Below are 26824 nucleotides of genomic sequence, written 5' to 3'. Positions count from 1 at the left end.
CAACTGAAATTATAACAGTTTAAAGAAATAAACAATATGTGGAGTCCCCAGTGTTACAGTGGCACCACTCGGCACTTTTATTATAACATTAAACAACAACAACGTATTAAGAATCAATAAAGGTGTAAAATGTAGACTAAATCCAACAGGAAGCTCACCTGATATAAGATTATAAGATATAAGAGTATCTTGGGACATATAAGGAAATATTTTTGGTTAATTCACCAGAGAGACCCTGCATTAGAAGGTCTCGTGTTTTATCATTCACATCCCGATTGTGCAATCATGCATTCAGACATCAATAACAGTGCAGCAGATAACTGAAAAAAAATCTTTCAAAAAGTGGATACAAGTGCCAAAATTTGCAACAGAATGAGTTAAAAAAAAAAATCTTATGCACCACCTCTGGTAGTTGTATCCACTTCTGAGAGACTTACTTGTAATGTTAACTCATCTGCTGCACAGTTCAGCTAAGGAAGAGTTATCGGTTAACATTTTAGACAGCTAAACAAATATCAGCAAGCACACAAAATGTTCCTGTGCAGTTTGGATTAGAGTCATACTGAAAGCTAAAGGCATAGCTGTTGTATTTCTCATAATAAATAAATAACATAGTGATAAAAATGTGTTACAGATTCACTCTTAGAAGTGAGAAAGCAGTAAGAAGGAGAGGCCTGAATGAAATGAATGAAATAATTTTTAAAGGTAAGCAGTGCTCATTTAAAGCTGACGTGTGTTGTCTAAATTCTTGGTAGATCTGTTAAATCTCCACAAAAGAGCAGCACAGTGGTAAAAATTATCTAGTTATTTCATGTTTGTTTGTTTTTTATAAAGTTTTATCCAAATTTTATCCTAATACTGAACAATGCATGCAAGCTAAACTGGGTAGCTGCAGTTTTGTGGTAGAGTTTGCAGTGATGGACGATGTTAGAGTGCTGCAGGGCAGCCTGTGGTCTCCATGCAGCTGACTAATAAAATCCTAGCAGAGCAGAAACTCCTTGAACATGCTGTAGCACACAGCAAGCCAGAGTATTTGTCAGATAAATTCATTAAAAATGCTCCAGAAGGCACCAACGGCACAAACGCCATGCAGAGGTCCAGTTCAGGGACTCCAATTAGTTGAGGTGAAGCCTAGCAGACAGCTACAGCCGTGTCAGTCACAGAGGCTACACACCAGACTTTGTGCACTGACAAAATCCAAATGGGTGAATATAAAAAACATCCCCCATACAGCTGTTATGAAGACCAACACCAGTTTTTGTATCAGGCTCTAAACTTGTTTATTTTGCTGTAAAGTTGGACTTTTCAACATGGAAGTCTATGGGGACTGATTCACTGCCTCAAGTGGGCGTCAGAGGAACTGCAGATTTTTGATTTTCGGCTCTTGAGGTTGCTCTTTGATCTCACCTACGACATTCATATTAAACACATTCAGGTCCTACGTGTATATTCTGATGTTGACAGTTTTTGAAATGTTTACCAAAAAAATGACACAAGAACACAAGGCTACACACAATTTTCCTACAAATGCTTTCCATCAGAGTGTTTTGAAAGATGCTGTAATCACAAGAAAAGTTACTATATAATTGCTAACATTCCCAGACGTCTGCAGACAGCCTTTTACCTACTGTCTGTGCACTGCCTTCTCCCAGAGAGCAGCTATCAGAAACCAAAAGTGAACTCGTCACTCTTTGATCGCAGTGACACTGATCATATGATAATTATTTGTGTACTCAGCTGGTCATGTCATTACGCAGCAGCACTACACTCTCCTGTGTGTCTTCTTTATGTATTCAGTTTGTTTCTTGGTTTTGATGTTTTCTCGTTATTTTCAGGCTTGTTTTAAAGGTTGCAGTGTTTGTTAGAAAAATTCCTCCAACATTCATCCGCCGTCTGCTGTCTTTAGGAGCTGTATTTCTTCTCGGAAAGCTTTAATCATCTGTTTCACTGAACCAAACGCAGGTTAACCGAGTTCCTTTAAGTCAGCGGTCTCCAACCTTTTTTGCGCCACGGACCGATTTATGCCCGACAACATTTTCATGGACCGGCCTTTAAGGTGTCGCGGATAAATACAACAAAATAAAACTAGTACCGGTACCGAAAAAAAGAAAATTTATTCATAACACACGTGAAAAGACCCAGGAAAACCGAGTAAACGCTAAAAACGATAACAAAATAACGCTGAAAACCGATTAAAAACCCTGAAAACTATACATTTCACACCTGAGCCTCAACTCTCGCGGCCCGGTACCAAACGACTCACGGACCGGTACCGGTCCGAGGCCCGGGGGTTGGGGACCGCTGCTTTAAGTCATCTTACATGACATTAATGCACATCTCTTATGCCACATTTTTTAAAGTGCTAAGTGTGATTTAGAAAGAGGAAAGAGGACCCAGCTTTAGGTGTAAATCAACTGTGGTGCAGGGGTGACAGAGGAAACACCAGCTCAAAGAACTATATTTCCCAATGACAGATTGGGAAATGAGGAAGACCGCAGAGAGGATTCATCGATGTGGTGAAGGAGGACATGCAGAGGGTCAGTGTGACGGAAGAGGATGCTAGGGACGGAGTGACATGGAGCAGCTAAAGGAAGAGGAGGATGGTTCTGAATCATCGTCACTGGCATTTTGCCCACCATTGTGTTGTTTTTTGGAGTGAAACCATATTCTGATAAGACACGAGGGTAGTTAGCGAGCTGCATCCATAAATCTGATGGGTGCAAACATACAGATGTGTATGCTAATAACTGCTTAGTAACTGACTAATAAAATCCTGGAACTTCGCTCACTGAGATGGGAGGACAGATTATATCTAATTATTTTTATTCATATATATATTTTTACATTATTAAGCTGTGATTTGGTATTAAGTTCCTGGTGTTTTCTGTCACAATGCATCATGCACATTTATGCCGCTTTGGAATACTTCACATTTTATGAATGCAAATATGATATTAAATTCATGCCAAAGCAGTCAGTCTGACTGTCTGAAGACAACAGCTTAAGCCCCCACTAACCTCCACTTCCTCCTCCTTCTGTATGTGTCCCAGGGTCAGGCTGTCTATTTCAGTATGAAAGTCCTGTTGGTGGCCTGCTGACCCTGGAGGTTCTGCTGCCTCAGAGATACCAACCCTGAAATTAACAACCTGCCCTCCCGTCGTCTTCCTCCCTCCCCTCCTCCTCTCTCACCCCTCACACTTGTTTTTAATCACTCCTTCTTTCCGTTTCTTGCTCATTGTTCTTCATCCTCCACTTCCTTCTCCTTCTAATTCTCTTTATTATTATATTTCTTTTCCCCTGTCTTGTCCAAACCTTCTCACTCCCTCTTTTTTCGTCCTTCATCACTTTTTCTCATCGACCTCCTGGCTTTTGTTCTCCTTTGCCCCTGCAGATGATTCATCCTTAAGCACAAACACAATTGAGTGTCTTTAAACACGGAGCTGTTTGTTGTCTGCAACTGCAAATTTAGCTTGAGATAAAGTGAACAGTTTCTGTTTTTAATGTGCAAGTCATCAGGATCACAGCCATGCTTTTCTGGAACCTCTGTAGTGTTGATGGTAATATAAGGAGGGATTTCTTTTCACTCTTGGCTCTCAGCACCAAGGCAAACCTAAGTGCTGGCAAGCATGTCAAACGCTGATCATGATGTTCATGGCAGGACACCACAGGGGAAGCTACTGCCAGCCCAGGCCGAAGTTTGCCAAAGAGCAGCCTGACACTTCACTACACTGCTGGGAAAATACTTCATGGATTAATGAAGTTAAGGCTGAATTATCTGGAACAAACAAGCAGCACTTCTACATACATACACATTCAGAGAGCTGGAACCCAGAAGCTTTCACAAATACAGACATAAGATAAGATATGCTAAGATGTACTTTAGTCCCAAACATTTGGAAATTAATGTGTCAAATCAACCAAAATACAAAAATAGCCTAAATAAAGTCAAATTGCTCAAAAAAATAAATGTAAATATTTCTGTAAGGTAAAACTAACAAAAAATGAACAAAAAATAAAATGAAATGTATATTTTTTTTAATTATTGAAAGTAAAATAAAAATGATAAAATAATAATAATAAAACTTAAACATCACTGCAGATATTGTGGTGTGAGTTTCATTATGGGGATGTGCTGAAACAAATGTAAGAGAAATTCTGCAGCTGCATGTCCAGTAAGAGAAGCAGAGGGTGGTCAACAGCCATTAATAATCTGTAGCCAGTCACTACAGCCAGATGGAGAAAGCCAAACGGGGTGTTTATCATTCGAACTGGATACAAGCAGCAACAGCATGCAGAGTTCCCCTTACGAATCCACATGGATGCATTCCAGATCAACTCAATATTCAGGCCACAGAAACATTGCTTCATATTAACATGTCTGGGATTACACCACCTTTCAGTCACAGTGCAATCCACCCAAATAGTCCGAAGCTTAGTACAGTCGTGCTGCAGTCCAGTCTCCATTAGAGACATCAAATTGCACTCACTCTCTGGGATTTAATAAGCTCACAGAGCTCTATCTTATTGTCCAAACACCTCACATTCCCCATGATGAGAGTTTAGATTTCCTCCACTTAGCTCCACCTCTAAAACTCCACTGTCTCGGTCTCCACTGTAGTTCCACCAGGATTTCAGGCCTCACTCATATCAGGTATCAGGTGCTGGGAAAAGGCTTGGTTGAAGAAGTTATTGCAGAATCTCAGAGTGCAGTTGGCATTGCAATGCATCATGCACATTTATGCCACTATGGAATACTTCACAGTATTCCATTGTGGCATTGCAAACAATCTGTGTGCAGGAAGGGTGTGGTACTGCATGGTGGCAGCGTGTCTGTGCACAGGCATAGAGTGACGTAGGTGTTCAGAAGGCTTCCACTTCCAGAGTTCCACTGGAGAAGGTGGTGAGGATTAGTGACAGAGGTCTAGCTTTCTTTAGTCTTTACAGGAAGTGGAGCCACGATTATGACTCCTTCGCAACAGAGCTTGAGTTGGTGGATCAGGCGAGCTTGTTAGTGATGTGTACACCAAGGAATGCAGTGTTTCTGATTCTCTGCTGTTCACAGTATAACGAACACAAAAAAATGTTTACCTTTAGATTTTGGTTTCAGGTTTCTCTCACGTGAACTTGAAGAAGTTTCAAAAGTCTGTCTCGGGCACAGCAGATCTCCTACACCTACATCACCCCATCCTTTCTGTCACACCAACCCTCTGCATATCCTCCTTCACTACATCCATGAATCTCCAGCCTGGCAGCTTCATCTACAACATCCTCTGTCTAATATATCCACTCTCCTTCCTCTGCACATGTCCAAACCATCTTAGGCTCGCCAGTTTACATCACAAAAACAAAAAGCAGACTCGTGCACATCACAAGGCATGGTGTTGTCTTGCCATTATGCATAAGCTGTCTTTTGCTTGGGTTCATTGATGTATTGGACACAGCAATATCAGCTGACAAATGTTATCAGTCCTGTTATAGAGACCCTACAAAGACCACCTTAAGAGGTCAGAAGAGTAGAGGTGCCCATTTATCAGCCTGGAGGCCCCCGCTCACTCTCTTTTTGTCATGATGTCTTGGTTTTGTGTTGTTTTTTTGTTTAGTATACCATAATGCCAAAAGTATTCACTCAACTATCCAAATCACTGAATTCAGCTCCATGGCCACATGTGTATAAAATCCAGCACCTAAACATGCAGACTGCTTCTACAAACGATGAATCAGAGGGGAGACTGCGAGACAGACCTGCTCGTCCAACATCAGTGTCTGACCTCACAAACATGCTTCTGGAAGAATGGTCACATATTCCTATAAACACACTCCTTCCCAGAGGAATTGAAACTGTTACAGCGGCAAAGGGTGTGCTGACATCATATTAAAGTCTGTGGGTTGAAAATGTTATGTCACTCGAATTCATTTGTGCGGAAATGCAGATGAACATACTTTTGGAAATATCGTGTTTTATTGAGTCTTTTATTGTTACTGTAGTGATGACTTCCACGTTTAGTGACAGTGGTTTTGCTTTATTGTGTTTTTATTTTGTTCTAGTCTCCTCTGTGTTTTCCTGTCACTGCTTCCTTTTGTCTCGTTTCTGTGTTTCTGCCTCTGTTCCTCTGTCTCTGTGTCGTTACCAGTAAGAGTCGTCTTGTGTCTGATTGTTTCCATCTCTATCTCATCCCAAACCTGTTTCAAATCCACAGTTACTCCTCTAGTCCAACCAACCCAACCAGATGGGGTAAGGAGAAGGAAGGCAGAAAAGAGGAGACCATTAGCAACAAGCAGAACAAAACAAACCACAGGAGCCAGTAACTAAAGCATTTTGGTATTTAGTAGTGACATAATGTGTGGGGAGTGAAAAAGAAGGGAGTGAAGATTCAAAAGATCTTATCACTTCATCACTTCAGGGGTCTTTACATGACTTACCTTAGCGACCAAACTGACACAAACCTGACTCTAACCTCTAAATTAATCCTAAACCCAGTCTAAATCCCCTAAAATCAAATGATTTGCACTGACAGGTTTTGCATTTTCTCTGCATTATGACAGTTTCAGGTGACAGCCGCTGCCCCCAACACCTCTAATACCCACAGAGAAGCTGTGGGAGTTGAATTGCACTTCACTTTTTTCAGCTCAGCCTAGTGGACCAAAACTCATCATCCCTGACATCATTCCTGTCTGGCCTCACTTGCTCTCTGTCTCTCCACCTCCCTCTCCATCCGTTCTACTCCAACCAATCAGTGACACAGAGACAGAGGTCACCGTCTGTGTGCATGCGCGTGTGTGTGTGCGTGTGTTTGTGTGTGCATGCGCGTGCGTGTGTGTGTGTGTGTGTATGTATGTATGTGTGCCAAAAAGCCAGAGTCATTATTGAAACTGTTGGATCTGAACTGAAGTCTGAATTTCCTCACGCATCTGAAAATGAATCACATGTGTCCAGGTTAGAGTTCAGAGGTGTCTCCTCACACTTTCTGTGTCAGTCTTTAATAAATAATTGACTCATTTATCGATTCAGAAGATATTTCACTGTTATAAATCCTACTTGTTGCCGATGTCCTACCTCGCTGTGTTTCTACTTCTGCTTTCTCTTTAGTTAGACTCTCATTTTTTCACTTTCATTTTTTTAAACTATTTTTTCACCAAAACACCAAAAAAATTTAATCACAGAGGGTCTAATCTTTTGTGGATTCTCATAAATATATTTTATTAGTTTGTTATTTTTTATGTAAGGACCTTCATTGCTCTCTTGCTCAGGGTGACGCTTACCTTTCTGTAGAAAAGTCACAACGCATGACCTGAAGCTAAATGTGGACCTACACTCAAATCCAGCTTTAGCAGATTTACTGCTATATTGTGAGTTCATCATGCTTTTACTTTTCTTCAAGACCGAGTGTTAAAATAAGAATCAAAGGTTGTCTGATATTGATATTAAGCCACTGTACAGGCCCCATGTTAATACCAGCATCCATGTTTTAGACCTAATGGCTCCTCTACTGCCCAGTGGATTTATAGAAATCAGTTTAAAGACATTTACTGTCACGATCTGAGGGGACAGACCGTGCGGGGGTGTGTGTGGTGGACCCAGGTGCGAACACAAGAGAGTGGACCGGAGTAAACTTCAACTGAAAGCGAGCCTTTATTGTGGCTGATGACAGGTCTCAACACAAAGCAGAAACACCGTGACTAAACTGAACCTAAACTAAACTGGGAAACAGGTACTGATAAACTAAGGAGACTCAGAAAACCATGACGATGTTGTACAGACTGACCGGGAGGACATAGAGGGTAGGAACACAGACGACGCGACACAGACTACATGAAACACAGAGACTAAATACACATGAGGGATGATCAGGGGAAGTGGCCACACATGGGAGCACAGCTGACACACATGAACCCAACGACAGGACAGGAGAGGTGAAACTAAATACACTGACATTGAATACAGACTTTCAAAGTAAAACAGGAAACATGGAGATTAGACATGACATGAACTAAACATAACCACGCAGACATGACGCATGAACCGGGGAGACTTAGTACAGGGGGAGACAACAAGACTAAACAGCAATCTAGAAATTAACTAGGTGAACTACGCTAGGCACAAATGAATACAAAAGATACATAAAAGTCAAACACTGGGTCGCTCGACCCAGGACCATGACATTTACTGCATATCCTTGATTAAATTCATCATTCATTTTTGGGGTGGTCTGAAAAGTGAACCTGTAACTCCTTGAAATGGTCAGCAGCGGGTGCTCGTCTGATTACAAAACAACAATAAATAAACAAGTAATGATATTTATTATCTTTGGGTTTCGGTTGCACTAATCAACCATGAAAAGTTAGGAGTTTAGTTTAACCAGTAGGTACGTTTAGTTTTAAGCCTGTTTGTTGTTAGTCAGAATGTCACGGTCCAACGTTTGGAGTTTGTTGTGGACTCATGATTCTTTCTGCTGCATTTAAGAATTGAAAGAAAGTGCTAGCTCAGTATTGTTTAGATTTTCCCTGGTGCATCTGAGGTTATTTCTAGTTTCTGTTTTTTTGTTATTCCTAGTCTCATGTCTGTGTCTTGCCATCATTGTTTCCTTTGTAGGCAGCCTTGTATCTGTGTGTTTTGTCGTTCTTTCTGTCTCGTCTGTCTGTTTTCTCTTTCATGTCTCCCATCTCAAACTGGTCCGGACCAAATCATTATGCGTTCCCAGGCCTTGAAGTCCTGCGATTGCTCCTGACAGCAAACCTGACATGAAATTAGCAACCCTATGAAATACAGATGCTAATCAAACTAGTTTTGTAGCATTAACATTAGCTCACCTCAAATTTCTCATATAATCATGGCCATGTCCATGTGTTCACACAGTCTGCTTGATAATCATGCAAGAGCAGGAAGATAAAGGAGAAAGAGGTCAAAACTACAAAAACCAAGTAGGTTTTGCTTTTGAAATTTAAGTGCATTGGGTTTTGTTTTTTTTGTAATTTTCCAACAAATCTTATTATGATCTTGCCTGCCCTTGTTGTGAGTCATCATGAAACCAGGCAAAAATGTGCAGAGTAAATCATGCCTAAAAGTGACTCCCCAGGGAATATTAAATAAAGCTGAGGATAATTATTTGAAAGTAATACAGAATGCCCAGAACCCCCACTGCATTATAATCCAGTATATCTGTAACTGCCACCTGGTGCCTCATTCTTCTATTTTCTTTACATTTTCACTATAATTCGATACTTAAAATTTAAGAGCTGTTACAGCTTTGCTTCTCTTACTATAAAAAAAGAGTAGCATGACTTTGATGTTAACTTGAATCCATGGTAACTATATTTCATAAACCACCAATATTTGGCACCCCAGAGTCCCACACAGGTGTTTCCATCTATTCTGGATAATTAAGTCTGCCCTCAGTTTAAAGCAGAGTGAGCATGTGCAGAGACGTCAGGAACTAAAAGAAAAGACCCACCCTATTTATGGCCAAAGCTAGGAGAAAAAAAAACAAGGAGCCAGTCTATGGACCCCTACACACTTCTAATTGGTTACATTAGGCAACGCAACTGGAGACTTCTGACTACATTTGTGTGTGGGTGCCTTTAGAAATGTCGTAACACAGTACGGGCGATGCTTCAATCAGTTAGAAGCATTAAGGTGTGAGAATATTTTCAAATAGTTTGCGAGTCTGATTACTCTCAGGTCTTATGAAACCAAGACAAACAAAACAATCGATCAGTTTAAAGAATGGCTCAGATGTTCAGCAGGGACTCCCACACACTAAATCTCTCTCTGGATGAGGATTAAATACAAACACATGGACAGGTTTTAGTCGTAGCCAGTATTTGTTTTAGAAACTTTCAGTGTTTGCTTCATCTGTGATTAACAGGACTGTTGGCTCAGTAACCAATCGCAGTCCAGCCTGAAGTGATTGCTGGAAATGTCCTAATTCAGGAAGATAATGGATGAAGGTAAATCAGCTCCATTATTCTCTGTAACGCGATATCTCAGCGTGATTTATCGCTGTCTTTAACCAAGCTCAGAAATTACCATAGGACATCTGGTTTTTTCTACATTTCTTTTAATTAATGTGCCCAAATCCACACAAAAAGTTAACTGGAGATCAAACTGTCTTTGAATGCCATCCACATTTCCATTCAGGACGGGTTTCAAGAAGAATCGCACAACAAAAGGAGCCAGTTGAGGTGCTTTAGACATCTGACTAGTATACTTCCTGGGTGCCTCCAAGGTGAGGTGTTTTGACTTTGAATCTGGACCTTGATAAACAAAATGGATGGATTTTTACTTCCAAGCTAGAGTGCTAAGCAGTACATGGAAATAACCATTGTCTGGTGTGCCCCCGGTGTTAATTAAATGGAACAGTCTTGTTAAAGTCATAAGAAAGGGGTAGGTAGTAACTGGACTGTTAAAACAAGCTGTTCTCAAGATTTTATCGGACACTTTTGGAAATTATAAAACAAGACCAGATGTTTTGCCACCACTGATTGATCATTTTAATTAGATCAAAGTGGCAGACTGAACTGTCAACAGGCTTACACCCCCATTCATAGAGCAATCTGCTAGCAAGGCTAAAAATATACACCTTTCAACAGCAACCTCATTACATGTGACTAGTGATGTGACGTTCTGTATCGAGGCTTCGAAGCTTGTGTCGAGTAATTGAGGGGGCGTTTCCGCGATGCGCGTATCGAGGCTTGCTTCATTTATGGGAGGAGCTGAAAATGATGACGTCCGAAGCCTCGCTGCCCGGCTGTACCACGTGACTGGTTCATGAATTGGTTCGAACTTTGCCGCGAGATATGACAGAGATATATACCCCTCAGACTCCATTCAAAAATGTGGGTGTTTGATGGAGAGTTGCGGTTAGTGAGAGTTTGGAGAGAGTTTGGAGGTTTATGAGAGTGAGGAGAGAAAGTCAGGAGAGAATGGAGCCAGCTAAGAAGAGGAGGATGTCCTCCCCTGTGTGGGAACATTTTGATTTTATTCCTCCCAACAAGGTATGTAAATCTCTACAGAAGATGTATTTTCATAATACTGATGGTGCAATACAATTTATGTTAAACTGTCTGTACTTTTGTACAAGGTGAAGTGTTTGCTATGTGCCAGGGAGCTGGGATATAACAACAACACCTCATCCATGCTTAGGCACTACAGAGCTTTGCATGAGAATAAGGGGAACACCGATTGTGGAGCAAGACCAGGTGAGCCATCAAATGCCATGATAATATAGCATGCAGTAATGTTACTAAATGATATAACAATATTATACAACTGTTATAAGTTACGTGTGTGATATTTATATTTGTGCTTTGTCTTTATTGTCTTTCCTCAGAACAATCTCAAATAGATGAAGACCTGGTTAGCATGGTGATTGAGGACTCCCAGCCATTTAGCATTGTGGAGGATAAAGGATTTAAAAGATTTGTTAAATCATTAAATCCTAGCTATGTTCTCCCCACTAAAAAGGTCATAAAAGCAGTGAAAATTTAGTTTTTACAGAATAAAATGTGAACAGGCAGGACTGAGGCTCAAAGCCTCAGTGTGTAGCTGTCCATACCTCAACGTTACAAAAGCACAACTACTGTCCACACCCCAACCACACCTCACCTCACAGTAAATGATCATTTCCATTTTAAGCATTTCCAAATAATCATTTTCCATACTGCCAGTATAAATATACACAGTATACTGCATCACTACAATATACATGTTTTACACACTCCTTTTGTTGTTGACATTTACAGGCTGTGTGCAAAAGGCCACACTCTTCAAATTCATGCCAACTAATATTTTTACGTCCAGTAGATGTCCTACTAGAGCAAATGAAGCTTCAAGAAGCTTTGTGCTGGGGTGAACCAATTGGATGAAAAGCTTCAGTGCTTCATGAAGCTTCATCTGCCCATCACTACATGTGACCTTAAGAGTTGATGAGGATTGTCTGGATGTGCTATTGAGTGAGTGAGTGCTCCAATTGATCCAGGGATATTGAGGACCTAATGACAGAGTGCTTTTCAATATATTTCACATTAAAAAAAGCTTCATCTCTTTGACCTTGTGAAACAGGATGGACGGCATCATATCATCGTAATACTCTAATTGAACCACAAAAAGCAGAGTACAGAAAATTAACAGCAAACTGATGACCCAGTTAAATAATAAGTACTTGAGTCTCTTTATTTTTATCCATCTATCCATCCATCCATTCCTTTTCCTTCCCTTATCAGTCCAAATTAAGTCTTATATATTAATTTTGGGATTACAGCCAAAAACTATAAAAAGAACTGGATTCATAACTTTAGTCAGGTCATCGGAGACTTGCTGGATCTTAAGAGAGATTATTATTGCAGTGAACAGCAATCTCACTTTTTCCCCTTACCTTCTTCCACATTGGGGTATTTGGGATGATTACCTCTAAATTATGCATGCATTCTGTGTTTTTAACTGACTATACTTGGTGTTGTGTGTACAGGCAAAAAATATGATGAGATTAATTAAATTAGAAAGAAATGTAATACATCAACAGCTTAACAGGAGAAGTGTTTTCTTCAGTGCAGTGCTGGGAAAAATTGTAGAACTTCACAGCTGTGTTAAGATCCCTCTAACATTGTTGTTTACACCTTTTTCAGCTGCCTCTGGGCCTCTCTCTAGCTCTCTCCCTCTCTTTCTCTCTTACTGATAGATCCATTCTCATCTCTCTCCATGTGCAGATTAATTGATCCAACTGCCGTCACTTGGCCTGTTGATTAATTGCACTCTTTACCCGTGTTTCAGGTTTGAGATGAGACATTGAGAGAGGGGCGCAAGCGAGGGTGTTTTGATGAAGAACAGCCTGAAAACACTAAGTGCAGCGAGAGAATTGAGAAAGTTGGTGCGATAAATGGAGTTCAGGAACTCCATTATGACTGTGATTACAGCTCTGTATGATAAAATGCATCAGAATAGAGCTAGCAGAGAGACAGGCAGCTGCTGTTCTTTCCGTAACACAGGGTCTCTTTGAGTAGTGTTAATGGCATTAGACACTCAAGAGAAAGAGCAACGCCACTCATGAAAAATACACAATAAAGAGAAATTGATGCAAGTGCAATTGTGATGACGAATTAGACATATTAAAGGTTCTCGTGTTTAGGTGCAGTACTTGCTCACAGTTAGTGTTCCTGCTGGCCCAGATCCTAAAAGTGAGACTGTATGTATGAGCCTGTCATGACTCATATGTCACGTGTGTTGTACTTCAACTTAGGCCTCAGTGGCATGGGCCTTCACAAGCCACTGGCAGGTTATCGACTGCCAGGAGAAAAATGTCTTTCCCAACCATTTGGCTAGTGCTGGAGGTTTGCTGTGTCACCAGGTTAAATCAAATGCAAAGGGGTGGCAAACCACAAAAATCTTTGCAATTGCTCTGATTGCTAGCCGATTGGCATGGTTGTCCATAGTTTATATGGAAGATGTCTGCAAATACTTGTTAACTATTAGCTGGGCAGCAGTAAACCTTGAAAAATTGTGACAATGGAAACTAAAGCTAATCACCTTCAAAGTCAAAGTTTTCTTACTGCTGCACCCAACCCATTTTAAAAGACATAACTATTATTTTGAAGGCAAACATTCTCTATATCCAGGCTCTGGATTGTGTAACCATGAACCCAGCCTTTTGTTTTATGTAACCCATTATTTGTTGCACATTTGGATCTTCATATCTGAACCTGGAGAGTCACAGCATTTTCAGCTGAGCTTTTTCAACAATAAGAAGGAGATTCAGCAGCAACTGTGAAAATTTTAGACCAGCACAGACATCATCATGAGGGGTGTGTTTGTTTTCTTGCTTTTAATGACTGTGGCCAGCGTTAAATCTTCGAGCGCTGTGACTGGGCCCATAAGCTGAAGGCAAGCAGGATGGACGGCTATCGTGGTGTCAGCCTGGCTGACTGTGAGTACCAGCCTTTTAATTTAAGAACAAGCAAGATGACATGACGCTTAATGTCTAAGTCACCAGTGACCCATATGGTAGAGTCCTTTCTACCAGTGGAATGGTATGGCTAATGCATGGTTCATATCTACCCATTTATATGGGTATTTGGCACAAGTAATTGGAGATTATAAGGCCAACCATGTAAGAGAGCTGGTTTAAAAGCAAAAATCTTTTTTGTTTTTGAAACTATGCTTGTTTAGGTGGGTAAAATGCAACCATAGGTCTATCCCGGAGTGGTTCTCTGGCACCAGTAAGATCACAGTTCATGTCATCTGTGGTGCTGGCTGTCATGAAGTCAGCTTGAAAGAAAAAACAGCAGCAACTATTTCTAAGTTTCTGATAAGACCCTAAAGAGAAATGTCTCACTTTTGCAATCCAAGTTTGCTTATTTAGATTAAATGCTTCATCAATCCTTACATGCTTCTCACAGCTTTCTCCTCTCTTAACCATTAACTTTGATGCCAGCTCTTTCCTTTTTTTTATTCTCGGGTGAATTTCTATTCTACTGCTTTTCACAGAGTTAACATCAGAGTTATAGATATATATCAGAGCTCAGGTAGAGGCAGGATTCATACAGAGGAAGGTTGCTTCATTACACATTACTCCACTCTGTAAACTTGCAGTCTGTGTTACAGCTGACCTGTATGGCGTGCAGAAGAATACACAGTAAAGGTCAAATCCAGAGCCATCCACATACTGAACTTTCATAGTAACTGTGTCACGTACATAAATGCACAAATTGCTCTTTTTTTCCTGTATGCTATACAACGCTAGGAGTGTGTGTGTGAGAGAGAGACCGAGTACGTGAGTTGGGGTAGCTGGTTCTTGCTTTTGGCATCTGTGTGATCTGAGATGGTGACCCTGACCCTGTATTTTGGAACAATGAATAGTTTTTCATGTATGTCAGCTAAGAATGTGTTTAAAACAAATATTACATACTCTGATTGTCTATGCTTAGGATTATTCACAGATGAAAAAAAAGAAATCAGAGGGTTAAAATATGACAAGAAGGGACCCTAACCAAGTGTCAGTATGTGAAAAGTGGTTAGTTGAGGACAGTGTTGGGAAGGTTACTTTTAAAATGTATTCCACTACAGATTACAGAATACATGCCCCAAAATGTATTTTGTAACGTATTCCGTTGCGTTACTCAATGAAAGTAACGTATTCTGAATACTTTGGATTACTTAATATATTATCGTGCTTTTTACAACTACATGAATGTACTATTGCTGCGTGATTTATTACTATTACTGAAGGTCTGCGGCTCCTAACCGTAGTAAAGGGACCTCTGGCTAATACGTCAGCTTTACTTTGTTGTCTGGGTCAACTTTGCTAGCGAGAGACAAAGAGAGGCGTTGAAAGGCTGCTCCAACTGAACTTATTGTTTCGGAGGAAAACACAAACACAATGTACAGTCGAGTCTTAATAGCTTACTTACAACTGGGCTCGTCAGGCACTCTTCTTGGCTGCAGTGGTTATTATTATATTTACATGCATCCAGCTCCCGTTTCTGCTCAATGACAACTCTACTTTTCCACCCTCCTTTTTCTCCCTCCTCGCGCTCACAGACACATAATGGGTATGGCAGTCCATTCTCCCTGCAGCACGGACTACACTGCCCATGAGGCTACATTCTTTAGGGCTATGCCTGTAGCATTCTGCCTATTAGCTTAGCACAACAACAACAACAACAAAAAGGCGCTCTCTCACCCAGGAAGCACAGTCGCAGAGAGAGTGCGTCATCTTGTAACCATGGCAACCGTAACACTGCCGCCTGGAACAACAGAACATAGCTCTCAAACAAAACCCAAACAGTCCTGACCCGTGACAATATGAAACAGGAAAATACCGCCGTGTTATCCATTTATTTCAGCAAAGTAACTGTATTCTAAATGCCACCTTTTTAAACGGTAACTGTAACGGAATACAGTTACTCATATTTTGTATTTTAAATACGTAACGGCGGTACATGTATTCCATTACTCCATCAACACTGGTTGAGGATGTGTGGGTTGACACTTAAAATTTAGCTTTCGGGGATCTGCACGTCCGTCTCTTCTTTTCAGTCTGCAAGGATTAGCCTGACCAGTCAAACTATAACACAAAGGCAACAACTGTAACTCTGATGGATCCACTGACTTCAGCATCTTTCATATAATTAGCCGCTAGTGGTGAAATGACCACAGCATTCATTCAGCAAATGGATGCAACATCGACGGCAACGGTCAGTGATGAAACTCGATTTATTGTTTTAAACAAACTGAGGTTTTCATTGGACTGAATTTTTGGTCTAGTTTTAGGGTTGCCTGGCACAATCGCTGACAGAGCCAGGATCTCAGATCCTATTTGTCTGAATATGATGTTTGAGCAACACATACAAACAGGACGCTATCATCTACAGGCACGTGCTGCGGGGGGGGGGCAGTAGGGGCTTGAGCAGCGGCCCCAAGTTTCCTTTTCTGTTTTTTTTTTTAATAAATGTGTGTGCGCGTGTGGAGTCCTACCTTTGTCCCTCTACAATAATAACAACATTAGCTAGTAAATAACAATTAGTTCATCTTAAATGACCGTTCTGTACAGAAATGAAGCCCAACAATCATGTTTTACAGTCCTGTGGTCTCAGCCTCAGATACTTATCAAATCACACAAAGCTCATGTAGAAACAAACAAACAAATGAACAAAATATGTTGTCCTTCATTTCTGTCAAACAAAGCTGTATGACACGTTTCCAGCGGTTAGTATCATGGTTACTTGGCAACCTGGGCAGCGCGACGGAGGCTAGACTGTCCCATTTCACAAGCCTACAAGCCTCGCACTTCCGGCCTTAGTGGTTTGGATTAGTAGTACTGCTGTGTTTGAGTACGCGACCCTTGTGGACCGTTAAGGCTGCGTACTTTAAGGCTGCAGAACCTGAATTGGGATACAGCCTATAATACCCAAGTAAAGACTATGTGCACCTTAGCATATGCTACTTCCGGTGGGGAAACTCCTGTAGGGCACTTCGTTTCCGGTGTGATATTCGCGTCTTGTTTATGGTCGGGTTTTCCAAAAAAAGTCAACCAAATTGACGAATCAGGCGGCAATTTACATTTCTCAAGATGTCCTGGGCATTTACCGAATATATCTGTAGATGATGTTCATTGACTTGTCGATGTTTTTCCCTCGCACCTCAGAGCAAAAGAGAGAAAGGGTTGAACCAGCGAAGTGAAATCTGCGAAGTAGCCAGCTTTAATTTTTAAAAATATTTTAAGGCTGTAAAACCCGTCACTACACTATACACTTTTCTCAGACAGGCATGAACAGTTTCACGCTTTTCTCTCTTGTTTAAACACTCTCAAAGTTCAAACCTTCGTAAAAAAAAAAAAAAAAGTCCATTATAGAATGAAACCAAAGATCAAACCCTGTTTTCAGTCCCAAACATTTATTTGAGAAATAAACCTACAGCATATTTGTTTTTCTATAAATAATAATGACAGATTTTAGAACTAATGAATTTAACTTTAAGCTTAATTGCTTAATTTAAGCTTAATGCACCTCATAATCCGGTGCGCGGATTAAAAAAAACCCCGTAACTTCTACCTTCCTTTAGTATGTCCAGAAGTCCCACTTTTTCTGCATGGTGCTACCGCAGGTGCCTGCGACGGTGCAAAACGTTTCGTCTGGATTGTTGTGTTTGGTGGGGAGAAAACTTACAAACATACACTGTAAAATCTAATTAGTTCACAGAACTCAAAAAAACTATGTAAACTCGTTGCCTCAAAAAAATTGAGTAATGTTTTACTTAAGATGATTAAGCCAGGGCAACTTACCCATTTTGAGTACACTGTACAGCCTCATTAGTTCCCAGAACTCAAAAAAATGAGTAAAGTTTACTTAAGATGACTAAGTCAAGGCAACTTATTAACTTTGAGTATAGAGTAAAAACCTATGTAGTTTCCAGAACTCAAAAAAAATATGCAAACTCGTTGCCTCAAAAAAAGTAAGGAAAGCTTGATGACTGTTAGGACAACTTATTAATTGCAAGTCTGCAGTATTAAGAATAACTTGATATTTCTGACTGTACAATACTAATTGTTTACTTACTGACAAACATTTTAAGTTCAACTAAATGAAAAAACAATTTGTGGTAACCTGAATGTGATTAAAAATAATTAACAACACTTTTTGTAATGATGTTAAAATGAGCCCAACCTTTATTTTCAAATGCAAAAAAGTATAACAGCCAACATACTGGACACTGTTCTGCTGAACAACAAACAATTATATTGCCATCACTGTTATAATCTTACAATGAAACAAAGTCTCAGATGTAATTATTCTGAAAATAAGTTTAGGCCTACCACAAGTTTGTTTACTTACTTATATAATCAAAATAAAATATTTGTTGTTCTGTCACAAGTGCAGTCTCTGATTTAAACAACACATTTGTTTTGCATTCCAACACAGGAGCTGAAATGTTGTAATGTTTTAAGGATGGCTTGTTTCCAGTCCAGGCATTACTGCCTGAATGACTATCATGGATCGAGGTGATCCAAATGTAGGTGCAGAAGAAAGTCTTTAACTTCCCTTCAGTACAGTGGCAGTGGATGTGGGTTGGAGATGCAATGAGCTTGAACCTGCAGGCAACCATCTTCACTGACCACACCATCTGTGACGGAGGACTCATCTCTCCTGGTGTCCTGCAAGCAAACAATCATATTTTTTGGAACATGAACTTAATTGCTTTCTTAAAACATTTTTTTCTGCATTTGGTATAAAACAGACTCCAATTTAGACAATCTCAGGCTCCGTCCCCACCGGAGAGGTGACATTCAATGTCCTACTTGTCAGTCTGGATAGCCCTGACTACCACCCAACATACAATAATGTCATGAAAGCATCATTTTAAAAAGGGCTATGCAAACATGGCCAATAACTTTCATTCTAATGATGTGCAAAATGATTTGGGAACAAAACAAATTTTGCTGTTAGAAAACTTGCAGACTTCACTATTTACAGTGTAGACCCTCTAAACTAAGTTTGGGGGATGTGATCTTTCAAGAAATGCAGACCAAACTATTGTTTGTTTACTTACACAGCATGTCTTGTAGAATTAACTGGCGTCACCAGCAACAGCATCGTGCAGTCATATCTCAAGTCTAATAACAGAAGACAGGAAAAGATCAGTGAAGAAACAACTTCCCCAAACCAAAGCACAAATAAAACAATAAGTAAAACAGGCTGATCTAAACTATGATTAAAGTTCAGCCTTATTAATATAAATGTTACTGACAGTTGCTAATATATTGGAAAACCAAAATACTTACTGATGTCTTTCTGTCCAACAACAGGAGTGCTGGTCCCGAGCCTCAAAGACAGTAAGAAGCAAGCAGAGGGAGAAAAAACAGAACATTTTTCAGAAACCGATTTGATCCTTAATGGCTGTGTAATCATTGTAACTTACAACACAGAAGGTCAATGTAGACCCCATTAGGGATGGGTATCGAAAACCGGTTCTTGTTGAGAACCGGTTCCCACTGTTTCAATTCCTTGGAATTGTTTGCCATTTTTGCAAACGATTCCCTTATCGATTCCAGTCGCCCCGAATGACATCACCACGTTGCGGAGCGTCATTTACCTGGCAGGAAACACGACGCCTAAGCGGCTCAAACGCTCAAAAGTTTGGTTATACTTTACGAGAACGGATGACAACAGGGCAACTTGCAATACTTGCAAAGTAGATATTTCATTTAAGGGAGGAAACACTACGAATATGCAAAAGCATTTGCTCACAAAACACGCGATAACCTTAAATGGATGTCGTGATTTTAATTCTGCTCCGGACTCGTGAATCTCAACCCGGCAGCAGCGGTAACGTTTGCACGTCCTCTCCCGTTAATGCGGCAGGTAAATAATCAACTAACAGTGCATATTATGTTAGCGCGATCTGCCTTATTACAAAACCTGCCATTACTGTGCATTTAGGTGACCATGATGAGAGAGACAGAGTCTGGCTGGCGCTCGCTGGCAGTTGTCGCTGCAGTCTACTGGTAGCGTCTCTTTTCAGGCCAGGATAGACGAATGTCACCAAGCAGTGACTGAGTTTGTGGTAAAGGCTTGCACCCATTTGCTACAGCAGATGCCCCCGATTTTCGGTAAGTGAATGTGTTTAATTGTAGGCAGGGACATTACTGGATATTCTTGTGTAATTGCTACAGAATAATTGATGTTATACTTTGTTATTGCTACAGAAGAATATTTATTTTATTGTTTTACATTTACAATTTTTTCCCCGGGGACCCTGTGGCACCCCATTGAAGAGCCGTAGGCTGGATCTCTTAAGATCTCACTGTTGGGTTTGTAAGGCCATGTTACTGCTAAATTACTATCTTGTTCAAAGAGAAGATATAAAACAAAGTTCTAAGCTAATCGACCTTAGTGTTCTCCTTTTTTTAAAAAAAGAATCGATAAGAGAATCGATAAAGAATCGAATCGTTAAACAGAATCGAAAATGGAATCGGAATCGTGAAAATCTTATCAATACCCATCCCTAGACCCCATACAACCAAATTAGACTAACACATATAGTATTAAAAGCACCATCTACTACTGTGTCTGAATGTGTGGTATTGGCACTGTCAGTTTAGGCCTAATTTAAATATAATCATTACATGCTTGTTAAAAGTTAACTTCCAATATATAAAGTTTCTAATAAGCAAAATGACCAGATCTAACATAAGGCAGGGTTTATATGTAACATAATGTTTCTTATGATTCAACTGTGGAATTTAACTTAATTCTTTAGAAGGACAAGCTATAATACTTTATTCTCAAGTATAAAGCCAACCTAGACTTTAACCATTTAACAGGCCACTAATCTGGATTATAGCTTTCACAACAAAACTTGTTTTTAAACACATTTTTTAACCAAATAAATACTATTGTTATTATTATTATTATTTAAAATGTAATAAAACAGAAAAGTCGGTTAAATATAAAAGCAGTTTGCTTATGTTGTTAAAGAAAGGCTAGATTTGACATTAATAGATGCCACACATGTTCAAAAGCTGACACAAAGCATGAAAAAAATAGACGTCTCCAAAAACATTGGAGCATTTTTGCAAATGTGATGTCTTGATAAATCGAGCAGATATTTTAACTTTACACAGCTACATTCTCGCCTGAAGATATCTTAAAAGTTTATTTTGTGACCCAGAAAAAGTAATATTTAAAAGTTTTTTAGCCGCGCTCCTCCGCCATTGCTGCGTTTACAAGTATGCACAGGCTCCGACAACTGCGGCCAACAAATGCAATCCTCCTTTTCCCCAGATTACCCTTTCTGGGTCACAAAATAACCTTTTAAGATATTTTCAGGCGAGAATGTAGCTGTGTAATGCTCAAATATCTACTTAATTTATCAAAATATCACATATTTGCAAAAGTGCTTCCACATTTTCGGAGAGCTCTGTTATCCACCAGCGCGATAGCTGACCGGGAGGTCAAGGCTCGATAGAGCCGGCAAGCACAGCTTATTGTTTTCAACCCCCCTGCGGTCTTTTGCTACTCAGGTTAAACATGATATATAGTTAGTTAGTTAGTTATGGCTATGGATTGAAAATACCCCCCACACCCCACCCTACCCCTAACGGCTGCACCTCCCAAAGAATTTTGTCCGGGCTCTTATCTCACTTTTTTATTTCAAACAATCAACAGAAAATTTCACAGACATAGTTTTATGTAAGGTTTTTAAGGCTGTGATGTTAATTTTTAAGTAACATGAGCCCAGCGGCAGCAGCAACGCTAGGCTAACACTAACTAGCTAGCAAGATTATAAACCTGGTGCTAAACTAAGAGAAGCCACAAAATCAGTTTGAATAAGAGTAAACATTTACTCACCAAGTCAGTGTATCAGGTAAAGATCCACAGCAATGACAATAATCTCTTGAGCTGACGCTTCTCCAGATTTGATTAACATATTCCATAACAAATGCTGGCACCATGATATGGGCTCAAATTGTGGTCATAAATATTATGTACTTGTAAATCAGTTTTGTACTTGTAAATCAGGATTTGTATGTGTAAAAAGAATTTGCATTACTGCATTACTGCATGCAGTAGACACGTGTCTTCTGCATGCAGTAATGCAGTTCTGCTTGTGTTGAGTGATGTAAACAAACAATCGATCTACGCTCTTCAAACATCAAAACTGATTATTTGATTTTTTATGACACAGCAATGGTGAGTGTTCCCACCCTCTGCTCTTTATAACTTAACGTAATCTTTCCGTTTTCGTATTTTGGACAAGATTGTTGAGTCCGCCTTCGCAGTAGCAGTTGACATTAGGTTATTACGTACACGTTTATCAGTTATCTTGTGGCAACTGACGAATTGAAACAAATGAGCGTGCTGTGTGTGCCACAGCGCAACAAACATTACCTGTCCTTTTATTAACTGCACAAGTAGTGGTGGTCATTAGCTGCTAGCTAACTGGGTAATGGTGTGATGAGTATGTAGCTTTGCTCACTGTTTTAGGGAAGATATTTCATTTTAAATTAAGTTACAGGGCTTTTCCTGCCTTTCTGGAGAGCTTATATTTCACTAAAAACTATCTAATATGCATATCCACATAATTATGTATTATTATAATTATGATATAAAACATACCCTGTGTTTTAAAGAAAATACATTAAGAAGCAGATTATTATAGATTTATATTTCAAATATGACAAAATGATGATTTTACCACAGCAAAATTATTGTATCTCGACAGTTTAAACATTTAATAAGCTTTCTGCCTGCACAGAGTGGATAGTCAAACAAAATAAATCATCATAAATACATTATTTTATATTTATTACTTTATTTTTATTCTCATTACTTTACAATTATAGGACTAGGACTACACAATAAGGAAAGGATTCTGGATCAACACCATGCTGCAAACTTGTGGCCATAGTATGTACAGTATTCTGGAAAAGGCATAAAATGTCACTGTATGTGTGTGTGTGTATGTGTGTGTGTGTGTGCGCATGTTTTATTTTTATATATATATTTTTTTAATTATTACTCATGTTATAACATTTTCCTGACATGCCCTGTAAGGACATGAGGAGAAAACAGTGACAAAAGGAGCTGTGTGAGAACAGGTAATAACAACATATGTACTGCGTGTGAAATGCAAGACGATTCAACCTACCTCATTTCTGTCTGCCGTTTATTTACTTTCCGGCTCTTCGAAATGTTGCGGCAAAATGTTGAGGAAAAGCACCGGGTATTTTAAAATGGACTAATAATGAGGTGGACAAAAGGAGCTATGTGAGGCTGCTAAAGGCAGTGGATCCCTCACCAGCTGGAATAAAAAGAGCACAGGTAGCAATAACACATGTACCAGTTGTTGGATTGCAGAGTTACTCAAGTACAAAAACAATAATAAACAATGTTTTGGTTCTATGACATTTTTCTATCATTACTTTTTTATGGATTAGGTGCAAGAGTTGTTAAGTGTGGATAATTAAATAATAGATTAATGCAATAGCAAATTGTGCCTTGTTCTCAGATGGACAGCAAGTGGAAAGTGATGGATGAGATGAGGAGATGGAAGGAGAAAGAGAGGCAAAGAGTGATTCACAGGCACAGCCTAGTTTATTTCCCACAGTTTTTTTTTTTTAAATCTGTTGCCTTATGGTTCCAAGCGCTGTCACCAAACTTTGCGTTTTATTATTCTCTCATAACACTTGTTTAATAAGCTACCATTTCTCCTATGGACTTTTGAATGCCTGCAGTCTCAGATCAACACAGCCCTGCCCTCCAGCACTATCAGCAGCAGGAGCAGCAACAACCCCACAACAGCAACATTATGTATTACCTGATTGGGTACAGTCTACGTTTGCTTTGCATTGTCCCCACCTGATGATAATGATATAGTGCAATGTGATTCCATATTATTATTCTTGATGAATGTGGATTGTTGTTATTCAGCCTATGTGTCCCTTCAAACATCTCTGCATGGCCCTGATCATTGACAAAATGTCCCCATCTTTCTCTGCAGCAGATGGAAACATTACAACTGTTTCTCCTTTTAAGGAAACACATTGAAATTAATAATGTTAAACTCAGTTAAAATCTCTAATTTCACTGTTTATTATTTCAAAGATTGAAGAGAGATTTTGATAATTTTCTGTTTTTGTGGTCATTTTAAGGAGCTGATAGATTAATTTAAAATCACTGGTTGAATGTTTAAGGCTACTTTAGGCTTATTGAATCAAACATGATGTTTGTTTGAGGAAAATGTGGTCTCATGTGTTGCAAAAACAAACGGAAAAACTTTCCACAACTCTGGAATCTATCTCAACTTGACCAATATGCTTTGTTTGTCCAGCTGTATTTTTTCATTCATTTCATTTATTTGTTCATTTCAGGCACAACAAAAATACATATATTGAACATAAAGTGCACAAAACAAAAAACAAAAATTACCTGAAAAGGAGTGGGACGAAGAAAACTCATTAAATCCCACCCCTATACTCACTCATCAACAAAAAACAATAAGCTTCCCGCAGCTACGCCCATCGTTGCAACCAAACAAACCATCAACAGCCCCGGGCACATGCAAGCATCTCAACGGCAGCTCGCAAACAACAAATAGAACCTTCATAACTGAATACAGAATATATATTAATTATAAATTGTGTTACCACAGGTAACAGGCAATAATAATTACATAGTGACAAACACACATACATATACATATATATATATATATGTACATACATACGCACACACTTTTTTTTTTGGAATCCATACCAGCAATGGTAAGAGAACAGACATTACAGAGCACACTAAAACCATCATTGAGTATACTGTGACCAGACCAACTGTTTGTAGAGGAATTTAAATCTATGAATATTTTTGCATTGTTTCAGTTGTAAACTCAGACTGTTCCAGATTTTCACACCACATACAGACACACAAAAACCTTTACGGGTTGTTCGAGTTCTGGGTAATTTGAATTCCCCGAAGCCTCTCACATTATAAACCCTTTCTCGAATTTCAAATATAGTTTGTAAATTTGCAGGTAGAAATTTATTAAAGGCTTTGTATAAGATTATGGATGTATTGTAGTTAACCAGATCCTGGAATTTAAGTAACTTTGCCTGAAGAAAGAGTTTGTGAGTATGATCTAGATAACCAGCCTTGTGAATAATACGCAGTGCTCGTTTCTGTACTGTGACTAATGGATTAGTTGTATTTTTATATGCGTTTCCCCACACTTCCACACAATATGTAAAATATGGAAGAACCAGGGTACAGTACAGAGTACGAAGTGCATCTTTATCAAGGTATGGTTTCACTTTGTTCAAAACTGCGAGGCTTCTGGAAATTTTGGTTTTTATGTGTCTGACGTGGGGTTTCCATGAAATTTTGTTATCAATTACGACTCCCAAAAATTTGTTTTCACTCACATTATCAATTGGTACACCTTCAATGATAATTGGTAATTCTATATTATATTTTAAATTACCGAAAAACATTGCTTTAGTTTTATTTATATTTAATGATAATTTATTTATATCCATCCATTTTTTTATTAATTTTAGCTCCCTGTTTACGGTCATTACAAGATCAGTGTAATCATCGCTACTGAAAAATATGTTGGTGTCGTCTGCGAACAGTATGAGTTTAAGTACTTGAGAAACATCAAAAATATCATTTATGTATACATTGAAAAGTTTTGGTCCCAACACTGACCCTTGGTGAACACCACATGTAATACCAAGTTTCTCTGAATGGTAATGCCCTATGTTAACATATTGTTCCCGACCCGTTAGGTAACTTTTTAACCAGTTACCAGCTTTCCCTCGAATACCATATCTTTCCAATTTATCCAATAAAATTGAGTGATTGATTGTGTCGAAGGCCTTTTTGAGATCAACAAAAATACCAACCAAATACCATATTTATTTTTATCCAGTGCATTAGTAATTTCTTCTACTGCCTCAATTATCGCCATTGAAGTGGTTCTTTGCGTTCTGAAACCATACTGACCAACATTTATTATCTGATGTTTTTCAAGGAATTTTTCTAATCTTGAATTAAAAAGTTTTTCTAAAATTTTTGAGAATTGAGGCAGTAGAGAAATAGGCCTATAATTGGTAAAACTGTGTTTGTCATTACTTTTGTATAGTGGTATTACTTTCGCAATTTTCATTTTTTTTGGAAAACAACCGGACTGAAATGATAAATTACAGACATATGTTAAGGGACTAGCAATATTCAGAATAACCTGTTTAACTACAGACATATTTATGTCATGATAATCCATTGAAGACTTACTTTTACATTTTAATGTGATATTTATTACTTCTTGCTCATTTGTAGCTGAGAGGAACAGTGAAAAGGGATTTGATTTTATATTACTGATATTTTCATTTTTTTGACACGGGATGTCCGCTGCTAGTTCAGGGCCAACATTTATAAAAAATTTATTGAACCCATCAACAATGTTACTCATGTTGTGATTTTCACCATTTGCATCAATGAAACATTCAGGATATGATGTTCCAGAAGATCTTTGTTTAATTAAGTTATTTAACACATCCCAAGTTCCCTTTATATTGTTTTTATTTTCATATAATCTTCTTCTATAATGAAGTTGTTTACTCGTTCTTATAATATCAGTCAATTTATTTCTATATGCTTTATATCTTTGTTCCACTTCTTTTGTTTTTACTTTGATGAACTGTTTATACAGATTGTTTTTCTTTTTGCAAGCATTGATAATTCCTTTTGTGAGCCAAGGACTTTTTACCTTATTTTCTTTGTCTTGTGTTTGTTTACAGGACAATGTTTATTGTACAACATAGTGAAAATATCTAGGAAATTG

At 38.9% G+C, this 26824-nt stretch overlaps 1 protein-coding gene, 2 long non-coding RNA genes and 1 pseudogene across 5 annotated transcripts in view; 2 read left to right on the top strand and 2 right to left on the bottom strand.

Annotated features, from left to right (window-relative positions):
• Positions 1–15879, bottom strand: part of LOC146383364 (G2/M phase-specific E3 ubiquitin-protein ligase-like) — a 38685-nt gene extending 22806 nt beyond the window's left edge. For all 3 annotated transcript variants that reach the window (XM_084934566.1, XM_084934568.1, XM_084934567.1), the window contains exon 1: positions 15400–15879. The gene's annotated coding sequence lies outside the window, so the exon portion shown is untranslated. The remainder of the gene's footprint in view (positions 1–15399) is intronic.
• LOC146383365 (uncharacterized) lies at positions 10839–11825 on the top strand. The gene is made up of 3 exons (XR_014800748.1): positions 10839–10992; positions 11079–11196; positions 11328–11825. It is a non-coding gene; the product is annotated as an uncharacterized LOC146383365 (long non-coding RNA).
• LOC146383363 (lysozyme C-like) lies at positions 13662–16193 on the top strand (annotated as a pseudogene).
• A 1811-nt stretch (positions 16194–18004) lies between these two features.
• LOC146383362 (uncharacterized) lies at positions 18005–21064 on the bottom strand. Its single transcript, XR_014800744.1, has 3 exons — positions 19269–21064; positions 19037–19100; positions 18005–18641 (listed from the first exon to the last, which is right to left on the bottom strand). It is a non-coding gene; the product is annotated as an uncharacterized LOC146383362 (long non-coding RNA).
• Between the last annotated feature and the right edge of the window lie 5760 nt (positions 21065–26824).

This window comes from Perissodus microlepis, chromosome 7 (genome assembly GCF_051167445.1).
Source record: "Perissodus microlepis isolate ML-2025 ecotype Zambia chromosome 7, ASM5116744v1, whole genome shotgun sequence".
Lineage (NCBI taxonomy): Eukaryota > Metazoa > Chordata > Actinopteri > Cichliformes > Cichlidae > Perissodus > Perissodus microlepis.
Note: the sequence above shows the minus strand (reverse complement) of the source record. Positions and strands in the feature narration are given on the sequence as shown.